Source organism: Vigna umbellata, chromosome 3, assembly GCF_029865625.1.
Source record: "Vigna umbellata cultivar VRB3 chromosome 3, Vumbellata_1.0, whole genome shotgun sequence".
In the NCBI taxonomy this organism is placed as follows: Eukaryota; Viridiplantae; Streptophyta; class Magnoliopsida; order Fabales; family Fabaceae; genus Vigna; species Vigna umbellata.
Window position 1 is genome coordinate 27230143 of NC_142167.1, and position 14265 is coordinate 27244407.

Consider the following 14265-nt stretch of genomic DNA (forward strand, 5'->3'; position numbering starts at 1 on the left):
AAACAAACCGAAATATAAAACCTTCCTTCGACCAACGAAATGGAAGCCAACAATCTACACTTTCCTTCAACTCTGGAACAGTGCAGAACAGTTCTTCCTTCGACCAACGAACCGGAAGAACAATAGCGTTGCCAACTCGAAGAGAATCGCTCCGACCTTTAACCCACAAAGCGAGAGCTTCTCCTTTTCACGAGACTAGGCAGTGCAATGAACTAGCTTTTGGAACTTCCTTAGATCACACTGTATTCTCAAAAGCTCAGTAGTGTTTCTAAGAGTTCTAGAACTCATCTATATAGCCCACTGTTCTAAAGTTTGCAAAGATGAATTGCAATTGCCGCAGATAATCGATTATTGTTAGTGATAATCGATTATTCGAGTCCGTTACAGGGTTTTCAAAAAGTGATAATCGATTATCCTGAGGAATAATCGATTATTCCAGAGACTTTTGGCAGTTCTCATCAGAACTGTGATAATCGATTATTTGGAGTAATAATCGATTATTCCAGAGCAACGAGGTTTTTCAGAAGGGCTCAGGATAATCGATTATAGCTTCTAATAATCGATTAAATGCGTAGCAGTTCTAAAAAATACGAATTTTTCTAAGTATTACATGTTTAAGGCTTTTCCTAATACATTTATAATCTACAAATTGCTTTTAAAACAACTATAACAATGTATCATCTTTCAGCATCATCAAAATTATTTATCTTCAAATTTACCAATGCTCTTCATTGGTAACAATCTCCCCCTTTTTGATGATGATCAAAAATCACTTTTTAAAAGCAACGTTGGGTTATCTGCAAAAGATACAAACTGAGAGACAACAGTAGGAGTTAGTAGTAACTGCACATATTTCTCCCCCTTTTTGATCATAAGCAAAAAGAGTGATAAGGCTCCCCCTTAATATGAGCTCCCCTCAATTAAACAGTGTAAGTACTAAAACAGTAGATCATTTTATTCAGGAAAACATTAAAGAGTACAAGGGCACATAAAGCAAGACATGAATATGAGAAAACATTCTAGGAATTCAAAACAAACAAACATGAAAGCACACTAATCAAAAATCCTAAATCTAAAATTCAGGACTTGGTGGTCTCTCTGGAGGTTGGAGATTAAAATGATTTTCAATGTTTCCAATGCGAGTATCAAGGTCATTGAACTGGTCGATCAAAAATTCTTCATGATTTTGTTGCCACTCATATATTTGGTCAAAGTGAGATTGTTGAAAGAGACGCATATCCTCCAGTTGTTTAGACAGATTTGCAAAATGCTCCTCCATAGTCAGGGATGAATTTGAAGGCATGTGAGAAGGACCAGCATCAGCAGAGGTAGCAGCTGGGACGGGATCAACCATATGGGCGTCCAAATCGTCATTGACATTTTCGTGGTGATCATCATCCTTGTGAATGATCACACGGCCACGAGCAACAAAACCCATTTGGCGAAATGTTGTCTCACCAATTTCAGTGCCAATTGCTTGAATGGAGGTAGTGAGTTCGCCGTCCACACTTACACCTTTGTATTCTAAAATTCGAGAGATGAGAAGTGCATATGGAAAATGATAAGAAGAATATTTCTTGGCCTTTACCATGGTGTCGGAGATGAGGGCTGGCCAATCAATGTGGATGTGATTTAAAAGCCCATATAGTAGTAGAAGATCTTGCTCCGAGCATTGAGCATGGTTAGTGGCACGAGGACATAGGATCCATACAATTAAGTAATGAATCATCCTTTCTTCAACCTTGAATCCACCCACAAGCAATTGTCGACGATTGATTTGGTGTTCAGGATGACGCAAAAAAGATTGAAAGGCGAGGAGACGATTGAAGTCCGGAACTCCAAGATGGACTTTGACAGCATCATCCCATAGTGTGAGTTGTGCAACATTTGTCCATATGTCATCATCCAGAATTATAGGGACACCTTTTACTTTTGTTGTGATGATACCGTCACGATAACGCATATTGAAGTAGAAGACACGGATAAGATCAGGGTATATGCACCCCTTTTGCTCCACTAGATGAGTAAGTCCTTGAGCACGAAACAGATTTGGAAATTGAAAGCCATAATAACGATAAAAGTCGAGACGGATGAACTTTACCGCCATGATTCGGCGTTCTTGCCAGAAATGAACATAGTCACCATGTTGCTCCTCATCTGAAATCCAACCTTCGATGGAAGCAGGACGAACGTTTCAGGAGCGAGAGGAAGAAGCACCAGCAGTCCTCCTTCGGGTTCTTCTTGAATCAGCCATGAGAGAAGTGGGCACAAAAGAAACTTTGGAAGGAAAGAAGAAAGAGGAGAGATTTGGTTCAGATTTGGGTGCAGCAGGTTTCTGGGTGCAAAGAAGTGAGTAATAATCGATTATAGGGGGCTATTTATAAGAAAAAATGGAGAAACTAGCCGTTTATGACCGTTTCCAGCCGTTAGGATTCACTGTAACGGCTATATTTTTGAAACAGATCGCGTAATAATCGATTATTCTAAGTGATAATCGATTATCTGCTCATAAGTCACTTTCCAGAAATTGTGTAATAATCGATTATGTATGAAGATAATCGATTATCTTCGCATACAAGTCCAGTTTTGGTTTTGAATATGAATAATCGATTATTTGTAAGTGATAATCGATTATCTGCGAATAGGGGTTTTGGCCAAAGTTAAAAATAATCGATTATTATAAGTTATAATCGATTATCTGCGAATAGGGGTTTTGCCAAAGCTAAAAAATAATCGATTATTATCCTATGATAATCGATTAAAAGCGCTGATCGTACCAGAATTGAGAAAATTTTATAAAGTTTGAATTTAGGACATATCTAACACTCCTAACTCTCTTCTAAGCTCATAGAATCTATCTTTAGGTAGTGCTTTAGTGAAGATATCAGCCAATTGATGTAAAGTGTCAATGTATTCAATTTGGCAATCTCCCTTTTGAATGTGGTCTCTCAAGAAATGATGTCTAATTTCAATGTGCTTAGTTCTTGAGTGCATTATGGGGTTCTTAGTGAGGTTGATAGCACTAGTATTATCACATTTCAGAGGAATGTGATCAAGGAAGATATCAAAATCCTCCAGTTGTTGTTTCATCCATAAAATTTGGGCACAACAATTTCCAGCAGCAATGTATTCAGCTTCAGTGGTAGACAAGGCTACACAAGCTTGTTTCTTTGAATGCCAAGACACTAAAGAACAGCCCAGAAAATGACATGTTCCACTAGTACTTTTCCTATCAATTTTACAGCCACCATAATCTGCATCAGAATAACCTATCAAACTAGGTAAAGCATCAGAAGGATACCAAAGTCCAAAAGATGGGGTACCTTTAAGGTATTTCAAAATCCGTTTGACAGCAATTAGATGAGATTCTTTAGGATTAGCTTGGTACCTAGCACACACACACACTTTGCATAATGTCTGGTCTACTAGCAGTTAGATAAAGTAAGGATCCTATCATTCCTCTAAACATGGTTTCATTTACTCCTTCACCAGATTCATCCTTATCTAAATAGCAGGACGTTGCCATAGGTGTGTTGGCCTCTTTACAAGTATCCATACCAAACTTCTTAAGCACTTCTCTACAATATTTAGTTTGGGAGACAAAAGTTCCCCCATCTATTTGCTTTATTTGCAGTCCTAAGAAGAAGTTAAGCTCACCCATCATAGACATTTCAAATTCACCTTGCATGATTTGTGCAAATCCCTCACACAATGAATCATTTGTAGACCCAAAAATGATATCATCTACGTATACTTGCACAATCAAGATATGTTTTTCTACTTTTTTAATAAACAAGGTTCAATCAACCTTTCCTCTAGAGAAGTCATTTTCAATCAAGAAAGTACTAAGTCTTTCATACCAAGATCTAGGTGCCTGTTTTAGACCATACAAGGCCTTTTTCAACTTATAAACATGATTAGGATATTTAAAATCCTCAAAACCAGGAGGTTGACTAACGTATACCTCTTCTTTAATGAAACCATTTAAAAATGCACTTTTCACATCCATTTGATACAATTTAAACTTCATCAAGGATGCATACGCAAGTAACAATCTAATTGCTTCTAACCTGGCTACTGGGGCGTAAGTTTCATCATAGTCGATACCTTCCTCTTGGCAGTAGCCTTTTGCAACTAACCTGGCTTTGTTCTTGGTGATGTTGCCATCTTCATCAAGCTTGTTTCTAAACACCCACTTTGTTCTAATGATTTGATAATCATCTTGTCTAGGAATGAGTTCCCAAACATCATTCCTTTCAAATTGATTGAGTTCTTCTTGCATAGCAACACACCATTTATCATCTTGAAGAGCTTCCTTTATGTTCTTAGGTTCTACCTGAGACACAAAAGCTACTGTTAAGCAGAAATTATTAAGATTGTGTCTAGTAGTTACCCCTTTTAACATATCTCCGATGATGTTGTCCAGAGAAAGTCCTCTTGGTTGTTGATAGCTTTTAGGATCAACTACTTGATGTTCATTTTGAGTTTCTGGAGGATAGTTTTCATTTAGATACATCTCTTCAAGAGCTTCCCTCAAATAATCCTCATCACCTGCAATTGGTTTATTTGACTCAAGAGGGTTCACCTCAAGGTCCACAATTTCATCAAAGACAACATGCATTGATTCTTCAATTTTCAAGGTTCTTCTATTAAACACCCTATATGCTTTGCTAGTTAAAGAGTATCCTAAGAAGATTGCCTCATCAGATTTAGCATCAAATTTGCCTAGATTATCTTTACCATTATTCAAAACAAAACATTTGCATCCAAAGATTTTCAAATGAGATACATTTGGTTTTCTACCGTTAAACAGTTCATAGGGAGTTAGCTTAAGAATAGGCCTAATTATCATTCTGTTCAACACGTAACAAGCAGTACTAACTGCATCAGCCCAAAAGTATTTTGGCACATTAGATTCATTTAAAAGAGTCCTAGCTAGTTCTTCTAATGACCTATTTTTCCTTTCAACAACACCATTTTGTTGGGGAGTTCTTGGAGCAGAAAAATTATGAGCAATTCCATGTTTTTCACAAAACTTTTCAAAAGATTCGTTTTCAAACTCACCACCGTGATCACTTCTCAAGGTTTTGATTTTCAAATCCTTTTCATTTTGAACACGTTTTGCAAATGATTTGAATGCTTTAAAAGCTTCACTTTTCAAGGTTAAGAAAAATGTCCAAGTAAATCTAGTGTAGTCATCAACAATCACAAGAGCATAGTAGTTTCCACCAAAACTTTTAATTCTAGATGGACCAAACAAGTCCATATGCAAAAGTTCTAAAGGTTTTGATGTTGAAATCATGTTTTTAGACGAAAAAGAGGATTTGGTTTGCTTTCCCTTTTGACATGCAGAACATATTTTGTCTTTCTCAAATTTTAATTTAGGCAAACCAATCACAAGATCTTTTGAACTCAATTTATTTAAATGTTGCATATGAATATGCGCAGCTCTTTTATGCCATAACCAAGGATTTTCCTCTTTGGCAACTAAACATGTTATACTATGACTAGATGCATGTTCAATATCAATCAAGTAAATGTTATTATGCCTAACACCTTGCAAAGCAATTTCAGTAGAATTTTTAAAATATACGGTACATCTATCACTTTCAAAGGTTACCTTGAGACCCTTGTCACATAATTGACTTATGCTTAGGAGATTGTGTTTGAGACCTTCAACGCATAATACGTCCTTTATAGTCAATGTGTTTCCTCCTCCAATGTCTCCAGTGCCAATGATTCTACCTTTGTTATTATCTCCATAGGTCACAAATCCTTGCTTCTTCTTCTCAAAAGAAATAAACCTTTTCTTGTCACCGGTCATGTGTCTTGAACAACCACTGTCAAGATACCACAGTGACTTCTTTGACTTAGTAAGTTCCTACAAAACAAATTTTAGCAAGACTTTAGGTCCCCAATCTTATTATGGGTCCTTTGGGTTAGTTTATGCAAATATACATCATTTTACAATTTTAACCCATGCATATTTACCATTTGGAACACCAAAATGTTTGATGTTGCATTTGTTTGAGGTGTGACCAAGTTTCATGCAGTAAAAACAACAAGCCTCATACACTTTATTTTTCACAAGAGTTCCTTTTTCTACCCAAACTCTACGAGTTCTTATCACTTTATATTTTTTGTGTAGATGCGTGTTTCCACTTCTAGCATTGCTTCTCTCAAAGTTTGTTTTGGCATGTGACTTAGACTTATTTGCCTTTGCAAGTAAATTCTCAAGAATGTCAATATCAAACATATGACTTTTACACGATAGACATTCAGCAGGTTATATAACAGTATCAAATTCAGATAATTTAGTTTCCAAATTACTAACTTTGTTTCTCAAAACAACTTCATCATCTAGTGCTTTTTCATACCTCAAATTCAATTCATTATGCTCTTTCTTTAGCTTTTTATGAGCAACATCAAGTTTTTCAGATTCATTTAACAAATCAAGAAATGCCTTTTGTAAGTCAAACTCATCACTTGACTCTAAGCTAGAATCACTTACTTGGCTTCCTGCATCTTCTAAGTCTGCCATTAAGCACAAGTTTGCTTCTTCATTTGAATCGCTTGAACTTGAAGAACTAGAAGCATTGTCTTCCCAAGCTATGTAAGCTTTCTTCTTCTTTGGAAACTTTCTTTCTTTCTTTTCTTCACTTTTCCTATTCTTAGGACAGTCAGTCTTCACATGACCCCTTTCTCCACATCCATAACATTTAATGCTTGATGGAGATCCTCGATTTTCTTTCCTTTCTCCATGGTATTTGTCTTTTCCCTTTGCTTTCATAAATTTAGCAAACTTCTTAATCATAAGACTCATGTTTTCCTCATCGTTATCGGAATCATCATCCTCAATTCTCTTAAAACTTTTTCCTTTTGAGATTTCAGACTTGAGGGCAAGCGTCTTTCTTTTGCCTTGATCCTCTTTTGTAGTTAATCTTCTTAGCTCAAGCTCATGCTCACGAAGCTTTCCAAAGAGAATCGCCGTTGACATCTGAGTGAGGTTTTGAGAGTCCGAAATGGCAGTCACCTTTGGTTGCCAAGACCTGTCTAATGATTTCAATATTTTCACATTCAATTCATCAGTGTCAAAAGTCTTACCCAAACCTGTCAGGTGGTTCACAATGTGAGTGAAACGCTTCTGGACATCAGATATTGTTTCTCCAGGCTGCATTCTGAACATCTCATACTCCTGAATGAGTGTGTTCTTCCTTGCACGTTTCACGTCGTCTGTACCTCCCACATCTCCTGTACTGTCTTACACACTGAAATTCTATAAAATTCATCAAGTACTACAGCAGATGAAATAATATTACGAGCCTTAATATCAAATTGGGCTCTTCTATTTTCCTCAGGAGTCCAATTAAAGTATGGTTTTTCTACTTCTACACCATCAACAGTTCTTTTAGGAATATAGGGACCATTTAGCACAGCTTCCCAGATGCCTCTGTCAACAGACCCCATAAAAATTTCCATTCTGACTTTCCAGAATGCATAGTTATCACCAGTAAAAAGAGGTGGTCTGTTGATGGATGCACCCTCAGCATATACTTGATTTTGATGACCGACCATTTTCGCAAAAGTTTGAAAGAATATCAAAGCAAGCTCTGATACCAATTGTCGGAACAATCGGTACCGTTATAGAGTTGCGCAGCGGAATAAAATACTCGGAAAGCGTGTTACGGTCACAAATCGAGTTATGATGGTCCGTTTTAGAAAATCAATTTTCTTAGAGAAAATTTAACAAACACTTGATGTGCATAAAACAGTAACGAGTGTAAGGAATAGAAAAGTTGACACACTGGATTTTTATCCTGGTTCGATTCAAAAGAATCTACGTCCAGTTGTTAATCACTATAAAGAGTGATTAACGATTTCACTAAAATCAGTTTCAGCAAAATACAATTAAGAGTGAATAAACAAACCGAAATATAAAACCTTCCTTCGACCAACGAAATGGAAGCCAACAATCTACACTTTCCTTCAACTCTGGAACAGTGCAGAACAGTTCTTCCTTCGACCAACGAACCGGAAGAACAATAGCGTTGCTAACTCGAAGAGAATCGCTCCGACCTTTGACCCACAAAGCGAGAGCTTCTCCTTTTCACGAGACTAGGCAGTGCAATGAACTAGCTTTTGGAACTTCCTCAGATCACACTGTATTCTCAAAAGCTCAGTAGTGTTTCTAAGAGTTCTAGAACTCATCTATATAGCCCACTGTTCTAAAGTTTGCAAAGATGAATTACAACTGCCGCAGATAATCGATTATTGTTAGTGATAATCGATTATTCGAGTCCGTTACAGGGTTTTCAAAAAGTGATAATCGATTATCCTGAGGAATAATCGATTATTCCAGAGACTTTTGGCAGTTCTCATCAAAACTGTGATAATCGATTATTTGGAGTAATAATCGATTATTCCAGAGCAACGAGGTTTTTCAGAAGGGCTCAGGATAATCGATTATAGCTTCTAATAATCGATTAAATGCGTAGCAGTTCTAAAAAATACGAATTTTTCTAAGTATTACATGTTTAAGGCTTTTCCTAATACATTTATAATCTACAAATTGCTTTTAAAACAACTATAACAATGTATCATCTTTCAGCATCATCAAAATTATTTATCTTCAAATTTACCAATGCTCTTCATTGGTAACATAAAATAGTCAGCAAAGGTCAAAGTTGACAGCATGGGTTATGCACCTCACCTCAATTGGAGAAAACCACCTAAATGGACATTTTTATTTTGGAGAAAACCACCTAAATGGACATTTTTATTTTGAAGAAATCAATGGCATAACCTCATTATTGGTGCAGGGAGCTCACCGAATAACATTGAACTCACTCACCCATCTCAAAAAAGGAAAAATTCAACAAAAATAGAGAATGGGGAGCAATGTTCATCTAGCTGGGGAGTACAGTTGAAGTTTCTGTAAAAATTACCCTTTTTCCTCTGGTAATCAATTACAAGGGTCTTGTAATTGATTACCAGAGGAAAAAGGGTAATTTATGCACAAACTTCAACTGTACTCCCCAGGTAGATGAACACTGCTCCCCAAAGTCGTTTTTGTGTCCCTATAAGTGATCTTTTCTATAGGCATAGTGAGGTGGATTTATGTTTTTTCGAAAATGTATTTGTGATATTCAATGAAACCCATCACTCTTCCTCTCTCTCCCCTACACTCACCAAACCCCAATCCTCCGATCTCTTCCACTCTCTCAAACTCGTCGCTTCAACTTCTCTAACCCGGGCTCCCTACCACAAACCTCCCCCTTCATTCTCGATAGAGGAAGTAGCCTCGTCTGGTTTCCCTACACTCCCCGCTACATCTCCTCCCATCGTCTCTTCCCAAACACTGACCCCACCAAAATCCACAATTTCATTCCCAAAAATTCCTCCACCGCCAAACTCCTCCGTTGCAGGAACCCCAAATACGAAATTTTTATTCTTTTTCCAGAATAAAAACAAATATGATCTTAATGAAGCTATCCTAATACATTAAAATTTACATTCCATGAGGGGAGGCGAGAGAAAGGGTAAAAAAATCAATTACAAGTGAAAAAATGGTGCTTCGCTTCAGTCGGAAACAAGGCAAGTCAAAGAAGAATCCATATCTACCACAATGCTTGGCCTTCTTCAGAAATACATTTTTGAAAAAAACATAAATCCACCTCACTATGCCTTAGAGTGTCCACGTCAGCCAAAAAATCACATCTCATTCACTAATTGCACATTTGAACATTTGGTCGTTAATGATTTAAACGACGTTTGCAAAAAGGACTAAATTGAACACAAATTACGATCTTTAGGACTACATTGAACAGAAAAAAAAAATTAGGACAATTTCGAACATACCCAACCAAAATTGGGACCAATAATAGTATTAAGCCTATTTTTTTTAATATAATTTTACTAAAATTAATCATTCTCTCAATAAGTGCATTAATTATTTTATTAAAATAAAGAGAATAATTAATTTAAAATTAAATTAAAAAATGATGTTTCATTAAATTTTGAAAATATTTTACAATAGACATAGAAAATGAATTTACATGAATAAAAGACATTTTGAAAATTGTGATGATTACCGAAATAGTATGTTCAATGGTAATGTTAATGTACATTTATGGCGGTAATATTTATGGTGGTTTTCGAAACCATCTTAATTTAAAGTATTGCAATAAAAAAATAAGAAGTATAATTTACACCATATTTTAAATTATTAATGATAAGTTCTGTTCAAGATATTACGTGTGCAACAAGTTCATCTTACCTTTAACATTTAGATGTTGAGGTTCATTTATTTAAACTTTTCATATAAAAAAATGGATGTGGGAAGTTCACATTATCAAGGGTAAGAAAATTAAGCTGAAAAAAGGCGAAAATCTTTTTAAACAGAGGAATTTAGCACTAAGATTATGAACATACCTTGGGAAAAATTGGTTTAATGTCTCAATAGGTCCCTATTTTCGTCCAGAATCTTAAATAGGACCATTTCTTTTTTAGCGTCTCAATTGGGTCCTTATTTTTGTAAAATTGAATCAATTACAGGCTTACCGTTAAATTGGGAAAACGTCCGTTTAATATTGAATTACGTGGCATAGTTTAATTAGACGTGGCATTATAAACATGTTTGAATTGTATTTTGTATTAAAAAAAGACTGCAAACAGGGGAAATCAGATTTAGACAGGGGAAATCATATTTACTTAAAGGGCAAAGTGGGAAAAGAAAGAAAATAAGTGCAACCCAGCAATTGAGAAATCAATTTGAAGCTTCGAAACGAAAACAGAAATCAAGATCCCAATTCAAACATTGCAATTTCAATTACATCAAAAAATCCCTAATTTCCCACTTTCAGCAAAACCTGATCTCCAAAATCAGATAAAGGGAACCCTAAATTGTAGAGTCAAGAATTTCTCAATCACAACTCGTCGTTGACGTTGTCATCGCCTGATAAGGCAATCACTCGCCCTTGCTGTTGTCGCCAGAGATCAATGCGTCAGGAGTGATGGTCAGAACTGAACCCGCATCCACCATTGCGGGTTGATTCGAAGGAGGAAAGCTTCCGCGACCCCCTCAGAGCACCACTGGGACGCCATCGCTGTCGCACCCTCACCGTGCCACATGGAAGGGTTCGCGTCCTAGCCACCGGTAAGCTTATCCCCTACCTACAAAACCCCTAGCAGAACCAAGAAGAAGAGAAGGAAGACGTCTACTCTTCCTACTCCGCGAGTTCGAACAAGGTCGAAAGGAGAAACAAGCTCTAAAGCGAAACACGCCACTGCCGAAAACCACAATTAGATCTTCTCCCCTACAAGGCCGCAACCATGGTACGAAGAATCAAGAAGAGGAAGAGGAAGAATTTTCCTGCGTGCACCGCCGTACTCCCACTGTTGGAGTTTTTGGTTTAAGAAAAGAAAAGAGAAAGGGAATGAAGTTTCCCAGAACCCTAAAACTCATCTATTAATTTAATTTGATTTCTCAAGTTTACCCTTACTTAAATTTTATTTTCCCAACGTGCACTCTATTTTTTAATTCAAAAATTAATAAAAAATACACTTCACACACCTTTTTAAAGCCACGTCAATTAAAATTACACCGTCAGCGCGTCACATATCTCCTTCCTTAACGCCGGTCTGATCAATTTAACGGTAAGCCTGTAATTGATTCGATTTTACAAAAATAAGGACTCAATTGAGACGCCAAAAAAAAGAAGATCCTATTTGAGATTCTGGACGAAAATAGGGACTATTGAGACATTAAACCTAATTTCATTGATAAAACATACAATTGTATCATCTCTTTAATAGAACTATAATAGCAGCATCCACAACTCTCTAACTCTTATTCTTATAAAATTATTTATATTTTACTCCATTAAAATTACATTCTTTTATATAAGTTTAATTACTTTTGGTCTATTTTTTTGTCAAAATAGTTTAAATTAATCTTCCATTGTTTTAGTCTTAATTAGGTTTTAATTTTAAAAAAACGATGTAATTTAATCTTTCTATTAGTACTTCAAAAACAACGTTAAAAATATTTCATGTATCAGTTTAGTTTTTTTGTTTTCATTTTAAATTTTTAAAATTTCTTTTATTTTTTTAAATAATTTTAAAATAGTTTAATAAAAATGTCAATTTTATTAAAAAAATATAATTATAAAATTTATATAAAAATGAAATTTAGAAATAAAATTATTTCATTTTAGAAAGAATTATAAATGAATTGAATTAAAATAACAAATACATAAAGTGAATTGAATATAAGACACATTATCATGTTATATTGTCATGTGACACTATGCATAACACATAGATATTATTTTTAAATAAAATAAAAATTAAAAAAGAAAAAAATAATAAAAACACACGTGTCATTTCTTTAACCTTATTTATATAATATTAATGAAAATCATCAAATTACATTAATTTTTAAAATTGAGACAATAAAAATTAAAAATTGAGACCTGATTGAAAATAAAAAAATTAAGAAACCAATTTGAACTATTTTAACAAAAATCGAGTCTACAAAATTAATTAATTCTATATAAAAATACAATACATAAACATAAATATATACATATATATATATATATATATATATATATATATATATATATATATATATATATATATAGACACACACGCTAGTATAATATAATTTAACTTGAATTTACTAGTCTGACCATGAAAATTTGATTGAGGTCGTGTACTCTTTGTATTTTTTTCTTAAAACAATTGGATGTCATGTTATGCATTATTGTTTGGACTCCTTAATAATTGACCTTATCCTTCCACATTAATAATCTTTCCACTTGCAACCAAATATTACTAAGTTGCATATATTTTATATCATATATTAGTGTTTTATTCATAAATGGGTTCCTTCACCTCACAACCTTTTTCATACGTAAATTGCAAACAGAAATTTCCTTTAGCAGTGAGTTTTCGTGCACTCTTCATTTTGTGGGTATCACGTAAATGGCTAAGTTTGTCTCCTAAAACTCAAATAAAACAAAAGGTTTAAATGTATTATTGTTCGCGTATATTTAGTTATTTTGCTTTTGGTTTCTATATTTTTCCTTAATTTTTTTCAATTTTTTTTCTCGACAAACTTGATTCATTAATTATCACCGTAACGCAATCAAATTATGCTATATGTCAAATTTTTTATTGTCATTGTTCAATAGCTTAAGTATATCAACAAGAGATAAAACGTTTGTATTTTAATAAAATTAAGGACTAATTTACAAATAATAAAGCTTAAAACCATTTTCAAGTCATAAAAATACATTTTAGTCTAATAAAAGTCTCACCAGTATATGTTATGATAGAAAAAACAATTTCATCAAATGGCAGAGTAATGCATTCAATATTAAGATATTGTGTATTATTCTTAAATTGGTATTCATCCAAATTTTACATTAAGTGATAAAAAGAATAAAAAAATTACTATTAAAAAAAATGAAAAGTTAGTTTGAGTAAGCACATCACAACTCAATAACTTGTTTTGAGTGTATACGAGACTTGATAATTATGTATCATGAAAAAGTTTTTTATGCCCTAGAATTCCTTGAAGGAATTACAATTTTATCCTCAGTAACATTGCATGAGAGAATTTGTAATTTCTTTTTTGTAAAGATTGTATATTGAGTAATAAACTAGTTTAATTGAATATTATCCATTAAAAACAATTCACAATTTTTATTTCTCAAAAAGATAAAATGAATAATTTTAGTCTATATAACAAAAACTGACTATTGAAATAAATATATAATAATCCATGTATAGTTTATTATGCATGTACATATACACCACTGAAGTTTAATATTTAAACTCATTATGCTAAGTAAAAACTCATATTATAAGTCAACATAATGTAAAGAGTTTTAGTTACATTATCTGCATCTTGGGTAATCATTATTATTATGCATAAATGTTTAGTGATCTTATATGAAGGAATCAAACACAAAGTTCTATCTAAGAGTATAATAAGAGAAGTGAACACTGATGAGCATCTCATCAAAAGAAAGCAGAACATTAATTTGAAGAGTAAGTAATAGAAGAAAAAGGCAATATACCTTACGAGCATAGACATGAGAAAGAGTAGCTCCCCAACCTTCATAATAGCTATACTGAACTATGGAAGATCCAAACAACACAAACTGTGGTCTCCATCGTCCTATCATCTTTCTTTCTCTTTCGCTTTCTCAACCACGAAACACAAAAACCAAAGCAATTTCTTTCGCAATTTATGCA

At 34.2% G+C, this 14265-nt stretch overlaps 1 long non-coding RNA gene across 1 annotated transcript; it reads right to left on the minus strand.

The window, feature by feature from the left end:
- Nucleotides 1–10781: 10781 nt before the first annotated feature.
- On the minus strand, nucleotides 10782–14215 carry LOC148202153 (uncharacterized). The gene is made up of 2 exons (XR_015785324.1): nucleotides 14088–14215; nucleotides 10782–11661 (listed from the first exon to the last, which is right to left on the minus strand). It is a non-coding gene; the product is annotated as an uncharacterized LOC148202153 (long non-coding RNA).
- Between the last annotated feature and the right edge of the window lie 50 nt (nucleotides 14216–14265).